The sequence below is a fragment of the Theropithecus gelada genome, chromosome 12 (genome assembly GCF_003255815.1).
Source record: "Theropithecus gelada isolate Dixy chromosome 12, Tgel_1.0, whole genome shotgun sequence".
Taxonomy (NCBI): Eukaryota; Metazoa; Chordata; class Mammalia; order Primates; family Cercopithecidae; genus Theropithecus; species Theropithecus gelada.
Window position 1 is genome coordinate 27,548,848 of NC_037680.1, and position 23,072 is coordinate 27,571,919.

The 23,072-nt window shown below is 34.6% G+C and overlaps 1 protein-coding gene and 1 pseudogene across 2 annotated transcripts in view; both read left to right on the plus strand.

The window, feature by feature from the left end:
• MBD5 (methyl-CpG binding domain protein 5) overlaps positions 1–23,072 on the plus strand; it is a 323,726-nt gene that overhangs the window by 194,340 nt on the left and 106,314 nt on the right. The window lies entirely within an intron of this gene.
• LOC112635819 lies at positions 6,278–7,183 on the plus strand (annotated as a pseudogene). Its single transcript, XR_003122097.1, has one exon. The product of XR_003122097.1 is annotated as a developmental pluripotency-associated protein 4 pseudogene (transcript).

The following is a 23,072-nucleotide window of genomic DNA, read 5'->3' on the forward strand; positions in this document are numbered from 1 at the left end:
CATGAGCCCTCACCGGTGGGAAAAGCATTATGATATGTTGTTTGAGAAAGACAGTAGTGGTGAATTTGGAGAAATGGCCTTGGACAAAGAGGGAGATTGCCAAATGTAAGAAAAAGTGTGAATATAGAATTAAGATGAAAGGCAAGAGCTTGAGAAAGGTTAGCAAAGAGAATGTGAGTGTAAGTGAAGTAAATGGAAGAGAGTATAGTGGGCTCAAGAAACTCGAAGTGTTTGATAGCTAAATATCATGAAAAAAAAGACTTAGTGGAAAGTAACTTCTACTTGAACCTGGAATGTTGGGCAGTCATTGTTATTCTCTATAATTTTTCCTCTGATTTTCCACTAACTCTGCTAGCAAGGCAACTGAGGAATAGTAATTTAGCCTTTGAGCAATTATTCTAATTAGCTCTCTGTAGTATATTAAAGACCTACATCTTTTGGTTACATGCTATAATAAACACATAGTTTAGCTGTAGATAGTCTTTACCTTTTTTTAAAGAATTATGTTTTGATATGGCTACAAAATTGAATTTTAACTTTGGTGAATAAATAGATTTTAATGAAAAATGGAAAGTCAGTTCTATTTTACCACAGGAAAGCAAGAAGGCCTGTTTTTGAATAGGTTTCAATACTCAAAGCTTTCAGAGAACAGAGGGAAAGGGTATCTTTGATAAGATTTTATTTATTTAAATTTTATTTCCACTCATGATTTTGGTAGATTTCCATCAATTCTGGATATAATACTCTTGTTCATTGGTAGCATTGCATTACAGTGAGAAGTGCATATTGAATAACCAGATAATGACCTAACACAGTAATGAACCTTGCTGATTTGGATTAATTATAGGGAAAAATACAAATATGTTCTTCTATATTTGTTATTGGAAGGACAAGTTTTACAAATACCATTTTAGCTTTCACTTATCATATATTATATGCATTATCTAGCCAATGATAGATAAACCATAAGCCTTTCTAGAGCATGCTATTTTAGAGCCTTTAAGATTTTCAAAATTTCAAATTAATAGTACATATGTGGCATAAATATTGATGAATTTAATCTAAATTTAAAAAACCACCTCTCTATATGCAAATTACCTTTTTTAGAGACTCTTGAGATGAGTAACATTTATTAGAAGATGGTTAATGAAAACACAAACCGAATAAGCTACTCTCAGTGATCAGGTGACTACAATACTTTTAAAAATGTTTGTTGATTAGAATTATTCGTAATACTTTAATTTACTTTGTGGCTTTCCTCTGTCCTCTGTCCTTATTTAGTGTGTTTCTTTTAGTGATGAATCCAGGCTTACCTGATATCAGCAGTAACATAATATAGGCTGGGCATCCATAACCCAAAAATCTAAAATGCCCCAAAATCAGAGACTTAGCACCAACATAAGGCTCAAAGGAAATGCTCATTGGAGCATTTTGGATTTCAGATTTTCAGATTAGGGATGCTGAACTGATAAGTATAATGCAAATATTCCAAAATTCTTCTGGTCCCAAGCATTTTGGATAAGGGGTACTCAGCCTATATACCAAAATGTTTCATTGGGTTGTAGTGACTTACTAGATGCCAATTTGCCAAACCCAGAACGTTGCTTAGCTTTGTACGTTGCACACAAGGCCCATTTACTTATTCCAAACTAAATATGTTTATACATACACACACACACACAGACACACACACACACGAACATGCATATGCCCATGTATTTTCTTACTACAAAGTCAGAGGGTCTAACAATTCTGAACGTATATGTAGATATTTAACAGTCCTCAATTACCATATTGTCTCTTACAATGCAAAAGACCCTTGAGCAAGATTAAACAATATGCGACCTGTTTCTATTTTTCTTGTTACAAGTCTTACTAAGATGTCCAGTTGTTGTTTTTTATAACTTCCATAAATTATAGTTAGTTAGCAAGTACTTATTGAATGCTTTCTAAGTGTAATGTAGAATTTAAAGTGATATTAAAGAAAATTAAGGCCTAGCGCCTGTTCACCGTCTGTTTTAAGTTTTTCTCCACAGTAGGTGGGCCTGAAGGTGACCCATATGCTCCCTCACCCTGAGGTTAAGGGGCAAAAGACAAAGTACCTCATCTCTGGACTCTGGGATGCAGAAGATGGTCTCTCAGGCAGATGTGCAAATTGGTACAATACCTACAAAATAATCATAGTACAGATTATACTATCCTCTTGAATTGTCATGTCTAGCTTCCTTTCTGCCACACATGCATATGACTATACTTATATTTTAAATTATTTTTACTCCTATGTGTGCTTTTTTCTTAATATTAGAAAACAATACTTTTAAAATACTTGATCGCTTATCCAACTTAGTGATATTATTTCAAATTCATTTAAGTTCTTAGCTAACATTGTTTAATACCTGGTATGTATAACATTATGTTAAATATCTATCCTGAATGCTACAGTCTCAGACTTCTCATATTTTAGCATCTTCTCCAAAGTATAATACAAGTCATCAATGAAAATACAGTAAGCACCAGATTCAAAACACTATGGTTTGATAGCATATCATAGGCCTCCTAACTGCTGACTCTTCAGTAACTTTTTACAAAAGAATTTAGGAAAGAAATATTTTTTACATTTTACACTTTTCTACCAGTCAGTATTCTTTATTGCAAACCACATAATCCTCACTGACCAGTATAACAGCAAAAGGAACGTGTTAAAGGTATTGACAATGTTGCTAACAGATATCAGCAAGACAAGAGAGCTGGCTTTGGAGTTGTCTAATCAGTAATGTTGTGCAAGCACATTCCAGGAGCTTGATCCACTGCACGCAGCACTTACAGTGCACAAATCTGAACACCACTGTCATCCCCAAGGAACCTGGTGACTCTTTCAACAAATCAATTCCCTCAGGAAGATTTGCATCCCCAGTTCCTTTGCTTCCAATTTCAAATCATATTCTGTGGATTTCATTGCTGGGATATGGGATCCTTGCCTTGCTGTTAGAAGTCTGGAAATGCTAGTTTTCTGATTTCTGCCTTAAGATTGGAGCCATTTCATAGAAAATTACCAAAATATAAGGAAAGCGTTCAAAATTTGAGGGCTGTCACAGGTGATAAATGTCCACCAATACCAATGAACTAGATTAATTTTCATCTTAAATCTTCATTGCATTATTTGAAATTTTTAGGGGTCAGATACTTCTTTGGGAAATTTACCCCTATTTTTGCCTTCAGTAATCATTCAAATTATTTTCTCAGTAAATCACTCCCACCAAATGTTAGCTGCTCTAACTATCATCATCCGTGCTTGAGTGAAAGAGAGAAGCACATCTGGGGTTGTAGTACAGAATTTTTTATCCTTAGCACTATTGACATTTGTAAATGAATAAGTCTTTGTTATTGGGGCTTTCTTGTGCATTGTAGGATGTTTAGCAGCATCCCTGACCTCTGCCTACTAGATTCCCATAGCATACATACACATACTCAGAATGATCAACAAGATTGTCTTCCCTTGAGGGGTCCTAAAGGAAATTTTCAAGGTTCTGGTTCTCTATCCTATTTGACCTGATGCTGATTACATGGGTGTGTTCACTTTGTAAAAATTTGTTAAGCTCTACAGGTATGATTTGTATACTTTTAAAATATTCATATTATATTTCAATAAAATGTACTTAGTATTTATGAAGAAAAAAATTGTCTTCATACGTTGACAGATACTAGATTAGGGTACTGTATTGGTCAGGGTTCTATAGAGGGACAGAACTAATAGGATATATATAGATAGATAGATAGATATGAGTATATATATATATATATATAGTTAGTTAGCAAGTACTTATTGAATGCTTTCTAAGTGTAATGTAGCATTTAAAGGATATATATATAGAGAGAGGATATTTATAGGATGTATATATGAGATATATATACATATATGGGATATATATAGGATATATATATCCTATTAGTTCTATCCCTATATATATAAAGGGGAGTTTATTAAGTAGATTAACTCACATGATCACAAGGTCCCACAATAGGCCATCTGCAAGCTGAGGAGCAAGGAAGCCAGTCCAAGTCCCAAAGCTGAAGAACCTGGAGTCGGATATTCAAAGCCAGGAATCATCCAGCACGGGAAAAGGATGTAGGCTGGGAGGCTAAGTCAGTCTAACCTTTCCACATTTTTCTGCCTGCTTTATATCCTGGCCATGCTGACAGCTGATTAGATGGTGTCTACCCAGATTAAGGGTGGGTCTGCCTTCCCAGCCCACTGACTCAAATGTTAATCTCCTTTGGCAACACCCTCATAGACACACCCAGAATGAATACTTTGCATCCTTCAATCCAGTCAAGTTGATACTCAGTATTAACCATCACAGATAGTAAATTATTGCTGGTTGAGAACCAGTAAGGGACCGCTATGTCTTTGCTTCATGGGCAACTAAGCAAACAAATAGACACCTTGTATAACTATTACACTTTCTCTGCATTTCTTACAGTTTGACCACTGATGTTGTCATTATGTCTCTCTCACTGCTTCCTCTAAATTATTTTCATCAAAATATAAGAAATTATATAAATCTAAAGAGGAGGCTGAAAATTGTCTCTACTGTGGAGGCCTTCAATAACTCACTCTGCTTCCTCCAATACTTCTTGTTTGTCCTCTGTCCCTTATGGACAGACAGTCTAAGTATTCTCCATCCCCTTCCTTCTTCTAGGGTATCCTTGACAATAGAAACCTACAAAAAGGTAAAGAAGAGAAGGATAGTTAGTTCATACTTTGAATTTGAACTTTGTACTTAAGAAATTTGGTTAGTTGGGTGAGTATGTATTTCTTAAGGTTATCATGGGAGCAAATGAAATAAAAGTATCCATTTTTTCATTGCATTAATTTTGCATGAAAAAGTGTTCCCTCTTAATAGAAATTACCTATTATGTAGCTAAGATTTGGGACTGAGGCTATAAACCAGTAACTTTCCTGTATTTCCTTTTGTAATTCAGAGTATATGCAGGAAACTGTAGATAAGCTGTATGAATTGCCTTTTTCTTTTAATGCATTCTACAGTTTTCATTAATTTATACATATTTTCACTCCTTAAAAATGATACTGTCTGTGAGTAAAATGGTTTTATATGTTAATCCTTAACTATTCTAAGCAAAGATAAAATACTAAAAAAAATCAGTTTAATGACATTTGGTTTCCTGATAAATTTCAAAGTTGGCCTGAGTCATATTGCTGCTTTTTCACATTAACCTCCAAAATTTCTAACCTGTTTTAAGAGTTTAGGAGCCTGCCTTTTCAAAACTGAAAAGTAATATTTCATTTCCTTACTTTAAGCATTTCTTCTACTGCCTAATAAGTTATAGCTCTGCAACTATGAGGACATGATTAAATTTTTTCCTCTCACTTTTAAGTAGAATAAATCAGTTTTTTGTCAGAGTAGTTTTAGTTTTACACTATATCATAAATAGCTCATCAGTTGTGTTCGAGAGAACTTTTTTCTCACGAGAAATACTCAGTTTCTCTAGTATTAAAAAAGATACAAAATGTTTATCTTCTTATGTCTTAAATCATTAATTGTAATCAAGTTTTTAAAAATATTCATTTGGCTACCTTTGTCTTAATGTGTTTATGTAGCACTCATATTCTAATTAAAATTCACTTAGAATTTGGTATAGCTTCAATATATTTTAATAATATATGTAGAAAAATGCATATTTACAAATATGCGATTAGGTAATTACAAACGTATAGTTATTGTTTTCCATTGACCAGTTTGGAAAGTAACAAATGTCTTGTGGCTTGAATCTTCCTATTTTTATATTTAGATACAGGTGAAGAGACAATTGGTGGATTGAGAGAGTTTTTTTAAATGACACAGAACATAGCGTAGAAAGAAAAATACATGAAGTATATGAAAGGGAGAGATTTGTAGACTAAAATGTGAAAGTCTGAGACTAGTAAAAGACTCACAAAGACAAGATAGAGCAAATGAAAGAAAGATAATATTTAAAGAGCTCATGGCTAATGATTTTCCAAAAACAGTAAAGAGCAGGGGTCTACAGATAGTGAAAACAGTGTATAACAAACAAGAAATAAAAAGAAATCCATACCTTGAGATAATATGGCAAAGCTGCAGGTCATCAAATACAAAAAAGATGCTAAAGCAGCTTAAGGGGGAAAAAACACAGATAACCTGAAAAGAAACAATGAAATTTACCACAGACTTCTCAACAGCAATAATGGAAGCTAGAAATCAATGGAATAATATTTTCAAAGTGCTGAGAGATTTTGCGAGGCTCCGCTTCTACAAGTATGGAGAAGGCAAAAGGCAAGGAGTAGACCTCCACAGAGAAGTCGAGGGAAGAGGATCAGCAAACCTCTAATCAACCAAACATGATTGCTTTGCCAGGAACATCAGCAAAGGGAACCAAAGAAAAAATGTCTGTCAAAGGCAATAAAGTGCTCTGTCCTAAGAAGAAGGCAGAGTGCAGTGACAACCCCAGACCTCAGAGGAAGATACCAATCCCTCCATTATCCTCTAAACTGCCACCTGTTAATCTGATTCACCGGGACATTCTGCGGGCCTGGTGCCAACAATTGAAGCTGAGCTCCAAAGGCCAGAAATTGGATGCATATAAGCGCCTGTGTGCCTTTGCCTACCCAAATCAAAAGGATTTTCCTAGCACAGCAAAAGAGGCCAAAATCCGGAAATCATTGAAAAAAAAATTAAAGGTGGAAAAAGGGGAAACGTCCCTGCAAAGTTCTGAGACACATCCTCCTGAAGTGGCCCTTCCCCCTGCGGAGGGGCCGCCTGCCCTGGAAGATTCCACTGCTCTCCTTGAGGGAGTTAATACAGTTGTGGTGACAACTTCTGCCCCAGAGGCTTTGCTGGCCTCCTGGGCAAGAATTTCGGCCAGGGCGAGGACGCCAGAGGCAGTGGAATCTCCACAAGAGGCCTGTGGTGTCAGGTGGTGTGTGGTCCATGGGAAAAGTCTCCCTGCAGACAGAGATGGTTGGGTTCACCTGCAGTTTCATGCTGGTCAAGCCTGGGTTCCAGAAAAGCAAGAAGGGAGAGTGAGTGCACTCTTCTTGCTTCCTGCCTCCAATTTTCCACCCCCGCTTCTTGAAGACAATATGTTGTGCCCCAAATGTGTTCACAGGAACAAGGCCTTAATAAAAAGCCTCCAATGGGAATAGAATATCAGGAAAAAGGCCACATCTATGGTAATTAATGGCAGAAAGTCTGGAGAGTCGGATTCCGCGGGGCTGCTGACAGGTGAACTCTGGTCCTCTGCACACCTGTTTATGGACCATGCAGACTGGTGGGGTGGCAGATGTTAGCCTAAGAGCCCTAGCAGTGCCTGTTGCTTTGTGAGTGGAGATAGAGACTCTCAGATTTAAAAACGGAAAAACATTTCGCAAATTACCATAAATTGTAGCTAATATGTAGAAAAACTCATTCGTACTACTTTTCCAAAATAGACATGACTTCAGCAGCAGCTCTTTTTTGTTTTGTTTTGTCTTTTGAGACAGTGTCTCACTCTGTTGCCCAGGCCGGAGTGCACTTGTGCAATCTCAGTTCAGTGCAGTCTCTGCCTCCTGAGTTCAAGTGATTCTCCTGCCTCAGCCTCCCGAGTAGCTGGGATTGCAGGCACCTGCCACCACACCCAGCTTTTTTTTTTTTTTTTTTTTTTTAAAGTAGAGATGGGGTTTCCCCATGTTGGCCAGGCTAGTCTCAAACTCCTGGACTCAAGTGATCCACCGCCTCGGCCTCCCAAAATGCTGGGATTATGGGCATGAGCCACTGTGCCTGACCTTCAACAGGTCTTTTAAGTGAGAAGTTCTCCAGCTGAGCGTTGTGAAGGAGTTGAGTAAAACGGTAGTTGGCTCTTATGCTCAATTTTCTCTTCCTCTGAACACTGACTACTTTAGGAGCTGCTTCATTCCAATTGCAATTTCATAAAACGTAAAGTATTTTAAGGCAAAGAAAGGCTGTTAATTCTCTCCCTCAAACACATGATTTTTAATATTCGAAACAATATTTTTCAAATATTTTTGAAATCTCTTAACCTGAGATTTCTATGGTTTGACTCCAGGATCAAAACACAAGGGACTTGTCTCTATTATTTCACTTATAATTGTTTTGTATATTTCTGGTGTTTAAAATGTTTAAGGTTGCTTCCCACTCATAAATACATAATATGTTGACTTAAAATGTGTTTATTAACCGATTCTCCATAAATAAAAATAAGATGTGTATATAAAATAATTCATCTGTTGTATTTAGGGAACTGTATTCGTTGCATGCAAATTTTATTGTTAGTGTTCTTAACTCAAAAGTAGGAGTAAACCAAAATGTGTGATTTTTCTTTTGTATGACTCATTTGTTTGTTCTTTATTAGTTGGCGGTATGGGTCGGATCATTTGTTTTTAAAACTACTTAGGTATGATTGACATACAAAAACTGTACATATTTAATGTATCCTATTGAGTGTAATTAATTTTTAATTTTTTTGTGTACTTCCTAAATTTATAGTCCTGTGAGTCTGGGAACAGATCTGTTTTTCACTTGTCCTGATTTAATGACAGTTTCCAACATTGTTTTGTTATTACAAGTACAGAATTTCTATTATTTTTATTTTATTTTATTTTGCACCTTTAATGAAGATACTAAAAATAATGCACTGGAAGGAGTGGCAGAGTTGGAAAATATGTAACCATCATAATACAGATGGGTAATAGGTTTGGGAAAGAATCCTCAAAAATGTTAAAGCAAGGGAGGAAAGTTTGTTGAGAAGCAAGATGTTCTTCTCTCCTGGACCCCATTGGTTGTTGGTGGTCAGAATTGTTCAGTGTAATAAATAATAGACATTTTTTTCTTAAAAAAAAAAAAAAAAAACAAAGTGCTGAGAGAAAATACTTGTCAACCTAAGAATGAATGCCTACCAAAACTTTCCTTCAATCCAAAGATGAAAAAAAGATAATCAAAAACAGAGAGCGTACTATCAAAAGGCATAAACTAAAGAAACCTCTGAAAGATAATGGTTAAAAAAAAATTCAGTAACTGAATTTTTATATATACATTTATATATAAAATGTATAAAATGTATATATAAAAAGGGAAAAATAATTTCAAAGGAGAATCTGAGATGCCAGAAGGAACATTGAGTGAAAAAATTGGCAAATGTGAGTAAATCCAATAAAATCTTTATAAAACACCATTACTGCTGCTATTAATACTACTAATAGGTATTATTATCTTATCTAGTTTCAGAGATTGATAAAAAGGACAAAAATAAAATGTTAGACAAAAATAGCATGAAAGCCAGGGGAGGGGGTATAGCAGGAACCATCAGTATACCTAGTAGAATGTCCAAGGTAACCCACTAAGAGATTATAATCCCATAAAGGATTGCAATCCAATAGAGGGAGGAAATGAAATAAATACAGTTTCAAACAAATAAATATAAATTTTGTAAGTCTATTTTTAAGACAATAAGTGAGATTTTAAGCATAGAAGAAGTGGCGCAAACAGAAAGCAAAAAGTGAGATACTGAAAACAAGTCTAAGAACATTATACTCTGCAACATAAAAATGTGAAAAGATTGAAAATGAATCAATAGCAAAAAGTTATGCCAGGCAAACACCAACCAAAACAAAACTGGGCATCGATTTTAATGCAACGAATATGACTAGAGATAAGGAAGGTCACTGCATAATAATGAAAGGTACTACTCAGTAGAAAAATATATTCATAAGCCTCTTTATCCACTTAATATCATAACCTCTGAATATATAAAATTCAATTAAATTAAAGGAAGAAAATGGCAAATTCAGTATTATAATAAATCTTAATATACATTTGTCTGTGTTGAACTGTGTGCCCAACAATTAGAGAATATACATTCTTCTCGAGTGATTAATCATTTACAAAAACTGCCATAGTTTTACCACAAAGTCTCAGCAAATTTCAAAGAATTGTCTCATAGACCACATTCTCTGACAAATAAAAGTCCATATCAAAAAGATAAATTAAAATTTATTACACATTTAGAAACGTTTTAAATCTTTGAATAACTGTTTAACCAAAGAAGTACTTTTAACTGGGCAAAAACTAAACATGTAAAATTTATAGATACACAGTCTCAACCACTTACATTAGAAAAAAAGAGGCCACAAATTAATGACCTAGGTTTTCAATTTATTGAGTTAGAAAATGAACAACCGCTTTTTAAAAAAGGTAAGAATGAGATAATAAAGAACAGAAACTAATGAAATGAAAACATACATTCAGCCAGTGGGATCCACAAAACCTGAAATTACTTATTTTGAGAGACCCATAAAATTGACAAACCTGTGGAAGTTTATTTAGTTAAAATTTAAGAAGAAAAAACAGAGATAAGTGATGTGCGTAAAAAAGGGAAGCACACATCTCTGTGAGTAGACATTTAAAAGATAAGAAGATATTTTATGCCAATAAACATATGGTATATGTTTTTATATGCCAATAAACTGTGAAATCTAAGATGAACTGTACCCACTCCTAAGAATTATACCTTACCAGAAGTGACTCAAGAAAATATTGAAAGCTAAAATGGTCCTGTAAATATTAAAGAATCAAATATTTAATTAAAAACTTCTCATTAAAAAAATAAAAAGCTCTAGGCCTACATGGCTATAACTGACCCCTGGCCTTTCAAATGAAGGTCATTTCAAACTTACACATTCCTCCAGAGAATAGAAAAAGATGGACTATCTCTAAACTCAGCAACGTACATCTATATCAAACCCTTAATAGCCAGACCAGCCAAAGACAGCAAGAGAAAGTAAAAGCACAAGGCATTCTCACTCATGAACTTTAACACAAAATCCTAAACAAAATATTAGCCAACTGAATATAATAATGTATATATAAAAAAGAAAATACATCATGACCAAGGAAGGCATCCAAAGAATACAAGTATGGTTTGACATTAGAGAGGAAAATTATTTAACGTATTAACAGATTAATAGAGAAAAAAAACATGATCATCTCAATAGATATTTTTAATTCAACTGACTCATTCATGGGAAGAATGAAAGAAAAAAACCTCTTTGCAAAATAGAAAGGAAGTCCTTAACATAATGAAGATTGTCTGTGAAGAACATACAGCAAGTATCTTTCTTCCCAATGAAGTACTAGAAGCATTTACTTTAAAATCAGAGCAATACGATTGAACATTTTAGTGGAGGTCAGAGTTCTCACAGCAAGAACAGAAAGTAAATACAAAGTATAAGCATTAAAAAGAAAGAAATAAAACTGCCTTCATTTGTCTGAAGGACATGACAAATGAAAATTAAATTATTAGATTTAATAAATAATTAGAAATAGGAAAATTATTAAAAATAGTAGGAGAATTTAGCTGCCATTTATTTGACTGTAAAATCAGTTTACAAAAATAAGTTGCATTTCTAATACAAAAAAGTTAGGAAAGATAATATTTACTATAGTAACAAAGATATAAAGTACACAGAAATGAAAATAACAAAAATGTGTGTGATCTCTATGGAAAAACCATAAACTTTATTGAGCAACATTAAACATCTAAATGGAGCTTATACTAATATATTAGATCCAATATAATCAAGATGTCAGTTCTCTCCAAATTGATTCATAAATTAATTTGATTCCAGTGAAAAATCCTAACAGGGTTTTCGAGGAATCTAAACTTCATATGAAAAAGCAAAGAGCGTGGAATAGACAAGAGATGAGGAAAATAGGATGGAATTGCTCTGTCAGAAAATGAGATTTGTTGTAAAGCTGTAGGATTTAAGAAAGTGTGTTATTGGTGGAGAAGAAGACAGGTTGACCAAAGGAACAAAACGTATTGTTTTGCACTACCTAAATATGTGGTAAAAGTTTTTTTCCACAGCAAAGGAATGACGAATATAAAATTTAGAAGAATGCAATTGAAAAATATGTTCAAAGTTGGATTTTGTAAATTAGTTAAGGGAGAATTGTTGATTCCTACATACAGATAATTTAGAGAAGGCTTCGGTGACTTATATATGAAATCATTGTGGATATAAACTATTAAAAATGTTACTTTTGAACCATTTTAAGATAATTCAATGTTTTCCTGGAAAAATAATTAGGATAATAATTACTTCTGGGGCAGGGAGTTTGAGATTAGAGTTAGTATGGATTTGTAAGCATGTGTTATTATGCTTCATAGCTCCCATATATGTGTATATATATTTTATACATCATATAATTATATTCATTTTCTAGGGCTGCCTAAGAAAATACCACAGACTGGGTTGCTTAAACAACAAATATTTTATATTCTCACAGATCTGGAGGTTGAAAGTCCAGGATCAAGGTGCTGGCAGGTTTAGTTTCTACTGAGGCCTCTCTCCTTGGCTTGCAGACAGCTGCCTTCTTGCTGTCTTCTCACATGACCTTTTCTCTGTGCATGCGCATCTGTGTTGTCGCTTCCCTTTTTTATAAGGACACCAATCCTACTGGATTGGAACCATGCCATTATGACCTCATCTTTCAAAATTATTATAATTTCAGGGGATACATGCACAGGTTTGTTCAATGAGTATATTATGTAATGCTGGGGTTTGGCCTTCTAGTGAATCCATTACCCAAATAGTGAACACAGTACCCAATAGGTAGTTTTTCAACCCTTACCTCCCACTCCTTACCCCTCTTTTGGAGTCCCTAATGTCTATTATTTCCATCTTTATGTCCCATTGTTTAGCTCCCACTTTTAAGTGTGAACATGCAATATTGAATTATCTGTTTCTGATTTATTTCACGTAGGATAATGGCCTCCTGCTCCATCCATGTTGCTGCAGGGACATAATTTCATTCTTTTTATGGCTGCATAGTATTCCATGGGGGGGGTGTGTGTAATGTGATATAAATAGGAAAATATATATATATACATATATGTATATATGTATATCTCCAACCCAACCCACCATTGATGGACACTTAGCTTGATTCCATGATTTTTGCTATTGTGAATAGTATTGCAATGAACATAAGAGTGCAGGTGTTTTTTGAGGAAATGATTTATTTTCCTTTGGATATACACCCAGTAGTGAGATTGCTGGATAGAATGGTAGTTCTATTTTTAGTTCTTTGAGAAATCTCCACATCATTTTCTATAGGGATTGAACTAATTTGCATTCCCACTAACAGTATATAAGCATTCCCTTTACTCCACATCCTCACCAACGTCTGTTATTTGTTGACTTTTTAATAATAGCCATTCTGACTGGTGTGAGATGGGATCTAATTGTGGTTTTGATTTGTATCTCCCTGATGATTAGTGATATTGAGTATTTTTTCACATGTTTGTTGGCCATTTGTATGTCTTCTTTTGAGAAGTGTCTGTTCATTTCTTTGGGCCACTTTTTAATGGAGTTATTCACCTTTTTCTTGTTGATTTGTGAATTTCCTTATAGATTCTGGATATTAGACCTCTGTGGGATGCATAGTTTGCAAATATTTTCTCCCATTCTGTAGGTTGTGTCTTTGTTGATTTTTTCTTTTACTATGCAGAGCTCTTTAAGTCTTATTTGTCTGTTTTAGGTTTTGTTGCATTTGCCTTTGGTCTTAGTTAAAAATTCTTTGTCTAAGCCAGTGTCCAGAAAAGGTTTTTCCTAGGTTTTCTTCTAGAATTTCTAGTTTCAGGTCTTACATTTAAGTCTTTAATACATCTTGAGTTAATTTTTTAATATAGTGAGAGGTAGGAGTCCAGTTTCAGTCTTCAGCATATGGCTAGCCAGTTTTCTCAGCACCATTTATTGAATAGGGAGTCCTTTACCTGTTGCATGTTTTTGTTGTCTTTGTCTAATATCAGTTGGTTGTAGGTGTGTAGCTTTACTCTTGGTTTCTCTGTTCTGTTCCATTGATCTGTGTGTCTATTTTTGTACCAGTAGCATGCTGTTTTGATTATTACATTATGACTTATTTAATCTTAATTACCTCCTTAAAGGCCATATTTCTATATGCAGTCACTTTAGGGGTTAGAGCATCAACATTTGAATTTTCAGTCTATAATAATAATTATATATGTATATATATACTTTTTGAGATGGAGTCTCACTCTGTCGCCCAGGCTGGAGTACAATGGCATGATCTCAGCTAACTGTAACCTCGACCTTCTGGGCTCAGGTAATCCTCCCACCTCATCCTCCCAAATAGCTGGGATTACAGGCATGCACCACACTCAGCTAATTTTTGGTATTTTTTGTAGAGACGGAGTTTCACCATGTTGCCCTGGTCTCGAACTCCTGGGCTCAAGTGAACCTCCCACCTCGGCCTCCCAAAGTGCTGGGAAATCAGGCGCAAGCCACTGTGCCTGGCCTATAGTAATAATTGTTAATTAAAATTTTTAAATAAAATATACATCCTATGCACATCATTTTTGGTGTTGAGAAGTTCTTAATAATATTAATCCCTTTTGGAATTTCTTTTCCTATTTCTCTAAGGAATTCAATTTCAAAGGTCTACATAGGATAGGAATGATTACAGCCTTTAACAGGCACATTCACAAATCACTCTGCAAAGTTCAAAGTCTACATTTCAAGCCAATAAATTCAAACTCCCAAGACTCTTTAATAAACCTAGTAATCGATGAGACAAGAGAAGAAAATGTCCTGAGGTTTCTGAATATTTTATTTAATCAAGTCATATTTCAGGGTTATTTGTTTCCTCCGTTAAGGGCTTACAAAAATGCTGATTATTTTTAGATGTTTTAGAATACAGCGTTAAAGAACAGTATTTACTAGGGAAAATCCATAGCTAAAAATAATTTTATCATATTCGTATATATTTTAGCACGAACAGAAAAATTTACAGGTTTAATTTGCAGCTATATTTTTGACATTTTATTGCTTCACTCAGACTAAATGACTCAATGACTTACTATTTCTCTGCACTGCATACTAGGGATTTTAGCAAATACCAGGATGATTTCATGTAATTTATATTATTTAAATCTTTTTCCTGCCTGAATGTAATGTTTGACTTTATAATGTTTTTCTTTTGACATTATATATTTCACAAGTAATATACTTTGGGGTCACCTAAAACAAGGAATGGATTTCTTATCAGCAGACAACATTCCTGTCTAATATGTTCATCTTCCTGAGTTTAGAAGGTATATAAATAAAAATTAATGGAAGCTTCCAGATGTTTTTACAATAGGCACATTTTTTCAATTATTCTGTATCTCGTCAAAGATACAGAAAGCTAATATATATATTGATGAAGTTATCAGATAAAAGCAAATATTTACAAATCATCATTCTGAAAACAGATAAGTTAATATTGTCTTAGGTTTTGCATCTGTTCATCAAGGAATAAAGATATACAACATGTATTTCTACAAAAGGATATTTCCCTTGACCCTTATATGTGTTCACTATTTTTTCCTGTTCTTTCTTCTTGTATTGCATTATTGGAAAACTTCATAATTTTTTGTTGTAGCTTGTCTCCAAGCCTAGTATAGCACATTATGTACATTTTTGTTTTTCTTTTTTCTCACAAAGTAGAAATTAGTTCATTGGGTTTTTTTTTCCTGCATATAACAGTGATACTATTTATTACAAACATCTGTTTTTCTAATAATGTAGACAAAGTTCATATTAGACTATGGGTTTTGGAAGACATGATTATCACATTTCATTATTGCTATAGTTTTCTATAATAAACAATGTAAACAGCGACATAGCATGAATCCAAATTTCAAATCTTTGTTATGGGTTTTGATTGGCTTTTATTAACAAAAATAAACTGGGGAACTGCCAAATACTCTTATTTCTTTATGATATTATAGATCAGTGTTTTTCAGTTTGTTGTGTCTAGACTTTCACTTCTATAAAAATTACCTGGAGTTGCTCGTTAAAAATAGAGATGCCAAAATGCTACCCTAGTCTTCTCAATCTGGTATCTTCAGTTTGGCCTAGAGTTCTGAATTTTCACACACGATGCTGGTGATTCTTAATCATGCTGCAGTTTGAGAGCCACTTATGTACACCATAGCCTGAGCACTGTACAAGCTTTGTTCCCTGACTTTTTTGGTGTGTTTATTTTTCCAAATTACTTCTTGAGGATATTTTATCTGTCTGACAGTTATTTTATGCCTTTGTTTAAATCAAACAGTAACTTAAACCAAGGAGAGCCAGCCTCAGCTCCAGCTCTGTGCTAAAAGGCCTCCCCTACTCCAGTTTACCTGAGGAACTTCTCTTCATCCTTTACTTACTGGTCTGTGTTCGCCTTCATCAGGCCTGCAGTATAGAGAGCATTCGTAAAATCGGACCCATTCTTTCTTAATACAGTGAGCTTAGGAATTATTTTCTCTTTATTTATTTAAATAAATATTTAGTCCATTGTTAACTTAGAGAATAATGGTTACAATGAAAGATTTATTTTCATTTCTTTATTTAATGTCATTGCAAATTGGAAACATTTGTAAAAACTCACTGCCTTTCAACCTCTTAAATATAGCCTGTAATCCTCTGCTAGGGGTTACAGTATATTTCTTTTCTGTATTTCCAGGATTTAGTTAGTCCTAGAAATATTATAGGCCATAGGACGTTTGATATTGTTTTTGTTATAGAGAAGCCAAGGGAGTTAAAGATGAAGGCCTTCTAAAATTATTAAGTTCTCACTCCTGTGTGAGTATCTGGACAAATGAAAACAAGAAACTATCAGCATGTTTTAGAGAATTGAGAAGTTTGGCAATCCTGTGGGAAAGTATTTCCATGTAATTTTTTAAATTTATGCCCACCCAATCTGTTTTCCATAGGTTTCAGAATCTCCTCTTCAACCTACAATGAAGAGATAAATCACCTCCAACAGTCAAAAGTCTGAAATTAAGGAAAGTAAACAGTATATTACCCAGACTAGTTAAAATAACAAGACAGTAAAGTGGCACAGTCTATGATTGACGTGTCCTTTTCCAAGGACATCTCTCACAGACTTAATCTTCATAGGTTGGCAGGGAGTTGATGTTGAAACCATACCAAGAAACAGATTGTGCACCCCCAAAATAAAAAAGAACAAAAAAAAATTGATCCCTGTGCATCAACGCTATAAACCAGTGCTTCTAAATTGTCTAAATTATCCTAATTCAAGTTAACCAGATGCACCAAATATGAGTGTCAGCAGCAAACATCTCCTTGTCCTTGTCCACTACCCTTGTCCATTACCCTGGTCTCTTCTCACTTTATCCTGGTTTTGGATTTTAGCCTCTAGTTTTCCAACTTTGATAGATACAGGAAGCACAGCTTCCTTTCAGATAAATTGCAGACAGAACAGATATTCTTGGTGTTCACGTTCAACTCTAATTCACCTGAAGGATTAGTAGCAGTAACACAATACAGTGGCATGGGAGGGGAAGTTGGTACGTTGAGGGTAATAGGAGTTATTGAGAGTCACTGAGGATATATTGAAATTTTGAATTGAAAAGAAAAGGTCATGCTTATAACTAGGGTAGACATTTAGACAATGTTACCTTATTGCTATCTAGTGTTATTTGTAATTTTTACTGCTTTATGTTACAAATGTTCTAAGATATACAAATAGCAAATGCATTTTTGCACCCATAAATATGTGGGGTCCTATTGTTTTCTGACATCCTGAATTCACTGTGTGGCTATATTGCTTTTTTCTTTCGTGGCATTATTTTAACCTTATATTGGAGTCAAGTTTATGATAGCCTCATAAATAATAACTTGAGTAGCTTTTGCTCTTTCTATGTTTTCTGGAACAACTTAAAATAGGAATTCACTATACCTTGAAAATTTGGTAGAATCTACAGTTATTTTACTCTGGGGTTTCCTGAGAAGGGTGGTCTTTGATTGTCACTTTAATTTCTTTATTTCTTATTCAAGCTCTATATTATAACAATTTGGATATTCTATATTTTTCTGGGAATTCATATATTTCATTTCTATTTTCAAATATTTTAGTATATAGTTGTTCATAATAACCGTTCTTATGTTTCTTAATCTCTGTGGTGTCTCCAGTTAGTTCCCTTTTTTCATTCTATACTTTGTTTTTGTTTTGTTTTTTTTTTTCATTTTTTGTTCATTCCATACCTTATTTGAACATTCTGTCTTTTGTCTCTTTTTAGTCTCAACAAAAGTGTGCTTATGTTATTAATACTTTTAAGTAATCAGCTTTTGGTTTGCTATTTTTTCTTGTTATTATTTTGTTAATGCTGTTCTCAATGTCATTCTATTTTTATATTTGTTATTTCCTTCTTTGTTTCTTTGCGCTTGCTCTGTGCCTCTCTTCTAACTTCTTTGGTTAGATGCTTAACTCATTTAATTTAAACGCATTTTGTTACATGATAAATATATTAGAGCTATGAACTTTCTTCTGACTCCTGTATCAATACCTTTTCTTACTTTCTTCCTAAGATCAATGAAGTGTAGGTTTTTCATTCCTGTTTGAGGCCAACCATTTCCACGTTGACTTTTCCTTTCCTATCTCCTCCATGGCTTTGTTTTTAGTCTTTGTCTTGGTGTTGGAGTTCAGGATGTGGAACAGAAAACCCGTTCATGCTAAGAGAAAAGGTGAGTTAGTATAAGGATACCAGTGGACCATACCTGGAAAGCTATGAGATACCAATGCAGTTCACTGTCTCCCCTTAAGGGATATAGTTTCTCACAGAGCCTCTGCTTCTCTCTATTCATCTCTGGCCTGTTCTGCTTTCTCTAAAAGCTAGTGTTCTCATGTTCTACTTCACAGATGTTTTCTTTAGCAGCTTACAGATTTTGTTTCATCTAACTTCAGCTTTAACATGGCTCATTACTGCTGCACCATCCTTTCTTTTTACACCACTACCCTTTCATCTGAGTTTCTAGCACTATTCAGCCAATTATTTCCATATTTCTTAGTTTATACTCCTAATAAAGAGAATCCATTGGTCCAACTTTTTTTTTTTTTTTTTTTTTTGACGGAATCTTGCTCTGTTGCCCAGGCTGAAGTGCAGTGGCATGATTTGGCTCACTGCAACCTCTGCCTCCCAGGCTCAAGCAATTCTCCTGCTTCAGCCTCCCGAGTAGCCGGAATCACAGGCGTGCACCACCACACTTGGCTAATTTTTGTATTTTTAGTAGACACAGGGTTTTACCATGTTGACCAGGCTGGTCTCAAACTCCTGACCCCAGGTGATCCGCCCTCCTTGGCCTCCCAAAGTGCAGGGATTACAGGTGTGAGCCACCACGCCCGGCCCCAACTCATCTTTTCATAATAGATAACAGGTCACTAACCAACATGTATGCCTAATGTTAGTCAGTCACCTGTATTGATGAGGAATCACACCATATAAGCCACGCTGTCATGGGCAAGGGCTGTGGGCAGGGCATTTCCCCCTCATGATGTACCGGTGAACAAGCTCCAGCAATCTCTAATAGCCCTCCAATTCTTATACATTCAGTTTTACTCCATTAGTTTTTTTTTTACCTTATACCTTAATGTTATTTGTCTTGTCACTCTAAAAAATATTCTCTTTTGAAGTTGTTTTTTTCTAGCTGTGTTCAACTCATTCTTCTTTTCCCCTCATCCATTATTCTCAAAAGTATAGAGTTTGCTGTGTTCACATTCTCATCCCTCATTAACTTTTTATCCCATTAAAACTGAGCTTCGTCTTCTATTACATTCCTGGAACTGCTCTCACTAAGGGCAACAGTGATCATCTAGTTGTCATATCCAGTGGATATAGAGGCAGTCAACTGTGTAGGAGCCTGGTATGGAGACCTCCTTACTTACCCCTCCTCCTTCAGCTAGAGCTTAGTGAGCTAGAGCCAGAGCTGGTGTTAGAGAGCAATGGCAGCATGGTGACCATGCACAGCGGCGGCTACAAACACAGTTCCACTGCCCTGTTTTCAATATCTAACATTCATGGCAGCTTTCTTCCACAAATTTTCTACTCCCTTGATTTCCATGAAATCTACACTTCCACAGTACTGCTCATAACCTCGGGATATTCTTTCTTTTTTCCCTTTTGTAGATTCCATGCTCACCTACTACTCTTTTTATTCTGTGTACTCTCCACTTTTGTAGATTCAAGTATCACAGATAAGCTGCTGATTCCAAAATTCACATTTCCAACCTAGCCTTATTCTCCACCTTGCTCTTTGTTCAGTCACCTTTATGACTACGTCAAAGAGCTTTCTTGCCTTCTGGCTTCCAACTGGGTGTGGCCCAATGGAAGGCATTTGGAAAAGATCAGAAGGTGGGAAGGGAGTGAGATTGGGGGATTCTTACAAGGTTGCCATGAGTTAGCTACATCCATTTACTGAAGGGCACAACTCCTGTCAACACCCAGGAAGTGCCCTTTTCTGACTTAGATATGATAATGGGTCTCCAATATTGCCTGTGTCAGTTCCCCTAAATCTTACCCATGTCTTTGTAGATAAATTTTTCTGCAAATTACACTTTTGAGTGTACTGTCTTGTTTTCCACCAGGACCCTGACTTATATAACAAATGAGTTATAACTCATATGTTATAATTTATTTATCACACCTTTCCTAAACTCCTTACATTGTCCTCAGGCCCCAACAGTCATATAATTACTAAGACTTGCTGATTTCAGATGCCAAATATTATTCAAGTACATACCTTTTCTCTCTTTTCACTCTTAAAATCCTAGAGGGTCTCAATACATCTATATGAAATTGTTTTAAGTGTGAGATAGAAAAGGCTTGATTAAGGTAAACTGTGTAGTAAAAATTGTCAACCCCCAGCAAACTGCTTATATGATCAACTTGATTATATTTGGCTTTATTATTCTCTAGCTAATACATGAATGTGCATCTTGTGGCCCCAGTGTTTCTGTCTTCTGATCCTTATATTTTAAAAGATCATTGAATTGTTTCAGTTTCGTTTTATTTATAAACATAGAATGCTTTTATCTAATGGAATGTTGACAGAATCCTTTTTTTAACTTTTTCTTTTTTACTTTTTTAAAATTCTTTTTTTTTTTTCAGTAATATGGTATTCCACAGAAAGAACCCTAATATACAAAATAAATTAAAGTGGAGCTGGTTCTAGCTAAAGCAGGGTTAGCACCTAAGACACAGCAGGAATGTTACTTCTTTATTACCAGTGCTTGTTAAGTATTTGTCTTCTCCCGGTTATTTTCTTCAACTCTAACTCTATTGCCATCCTGGCCCTGGGCTGAAACTCTTATTCACTGACATAATCAGAAACTGGTTATAATGAGATCCTAACTCCTATTCCATCTGGGCAGGATGATTTTTCAACAAAGACTCTTGTTTCAAAGGTATTTGGAATCTCTGTCCAGCATGAAGATTGATTTATTTTTTTTTATATAGGAATTAAAGAAACCTGATGAATGAAATATGGAAAAACTTTCAGTAAATCAGAAGAGTTCCACATTGTAACATAAGCTCTGAACATCACTTTCTGATAATTATGATCCTATTAACCCTATTACTAACTATATTGTATGAGTAGACTTATCAAACTTGGAGTTAGCCAAATGTCTTTTTTATGTCATATACTATAAATTATATCTCTTGCATTTTATCTTATATTTAAGGTGATTTTTTACCTTTTTAAGGATATTTGGATTCTACTTCTGTTCTGCATTCATTCTTGTTGATATTGTGTTCATCCTAGTTAATGGAAAATAATGTTTATTTGAATAGAACTGCAGAGAAAGCCTTTTGATCTACCAATAGAGAACTCTCTAAGAGGAAGTTGAGTCATAAATCTGTGGATGGTTGTTTAGTCAATAATAAGTATATCTGACTTTTGAGACATCATCTAGCTCTTGTTTTGCCATCTGGTCCTTAAGGAGATTTTGAATGGCTTTGCCAAATACCTTCTTAAAATCAAATTAACTATGTCTAGAGCATTTTTCATATCTGCCAACCAAGTAATACTTTCAGAAAATGATTAAGATTAGTCTGACATGTCTTGTTCTTGATGAAGCCAAGCTTGCTTTCACTGCCTTCCTTTCTAAACATGTATAAAACTATCTGTTCATTAATTCCTTCAAGAAATTTTGCAGAGTTCAGCAGCATGGCTTAAAGCCTGGCTGGTTAATAATTTGAGGCCTCCACATTCTTTTCCTTTTAAAAAAAAAAATGGAAACAGTTTTATTCTCTAGTCTTCCAGCATGACTTTTATCTTTATAGTGCTTCAAAGATTACCATCATCAATCCAGTCATTTCATCTCCAGTTTCTTGTATTCATTTCTTCCAGGAAATCGTGTGGGTCAGAATGCTTGCCCTAATTTAAAGCAGGTGAAAGATCTGCTACTATTTCTTCATCTGTCTGAGCTTATGATTTATTCTGTTTTTTAAAAAAATTATTTTGAAATTATTTTAGAGTTCAGGAAGCGTTAAAAAATTGTGCAGAACATTCCCATATACCCTTTAACTAAACCCTGTAAAGTTAATATCCTGCCTAACCATAATGTAATTATTAAAACTAAGACATTAACATTGATATAGTATTGTTAGCTAAAGGCTTTCTTCTCATTTCACCAGTTATTCCATTAATATACTTTATCTTTTTCAGGATCCAATCCAGGATCCCATATTACATTTAGTTTTCATGTCTCCATCATCTCCTCCAATCTGTTAGAATTCTTCAGTCTCTCCTTATCTTTCATGACCTTGACACTTCCAGTACTATTCAGGCATTTTGTAGAGTGCCCCTCAATTTGGGTTCTTCTAATATTTCATCCTTAGTAGATTAAGATTATGCATTTTGAGGACAAATACTTGGAAGTGATATGCCCTTCTCAGTGCTTCATAGTAGGGTCACATGATGTTGATTACATCTTATTATTGATGAGACTAACCTTATTGCTTGGTTTAGAGGTTTACATCAGGCTTCTGCACTGTAAAGTTGCTATTTTCCCCCTTTGTAATTAATAACTATGTGGAAAGAGATACTTTGAGATTATACAAATATCCTCTGTCTTCTTAAACTTTCACTTACTATTTTTAGCATTAATTGTGATGGATCATGCCTGCTGTAATTATTACTAGGGTGGTCATTATAATAGAGTTTTTTTTTATTTCCTTCGTTTCTT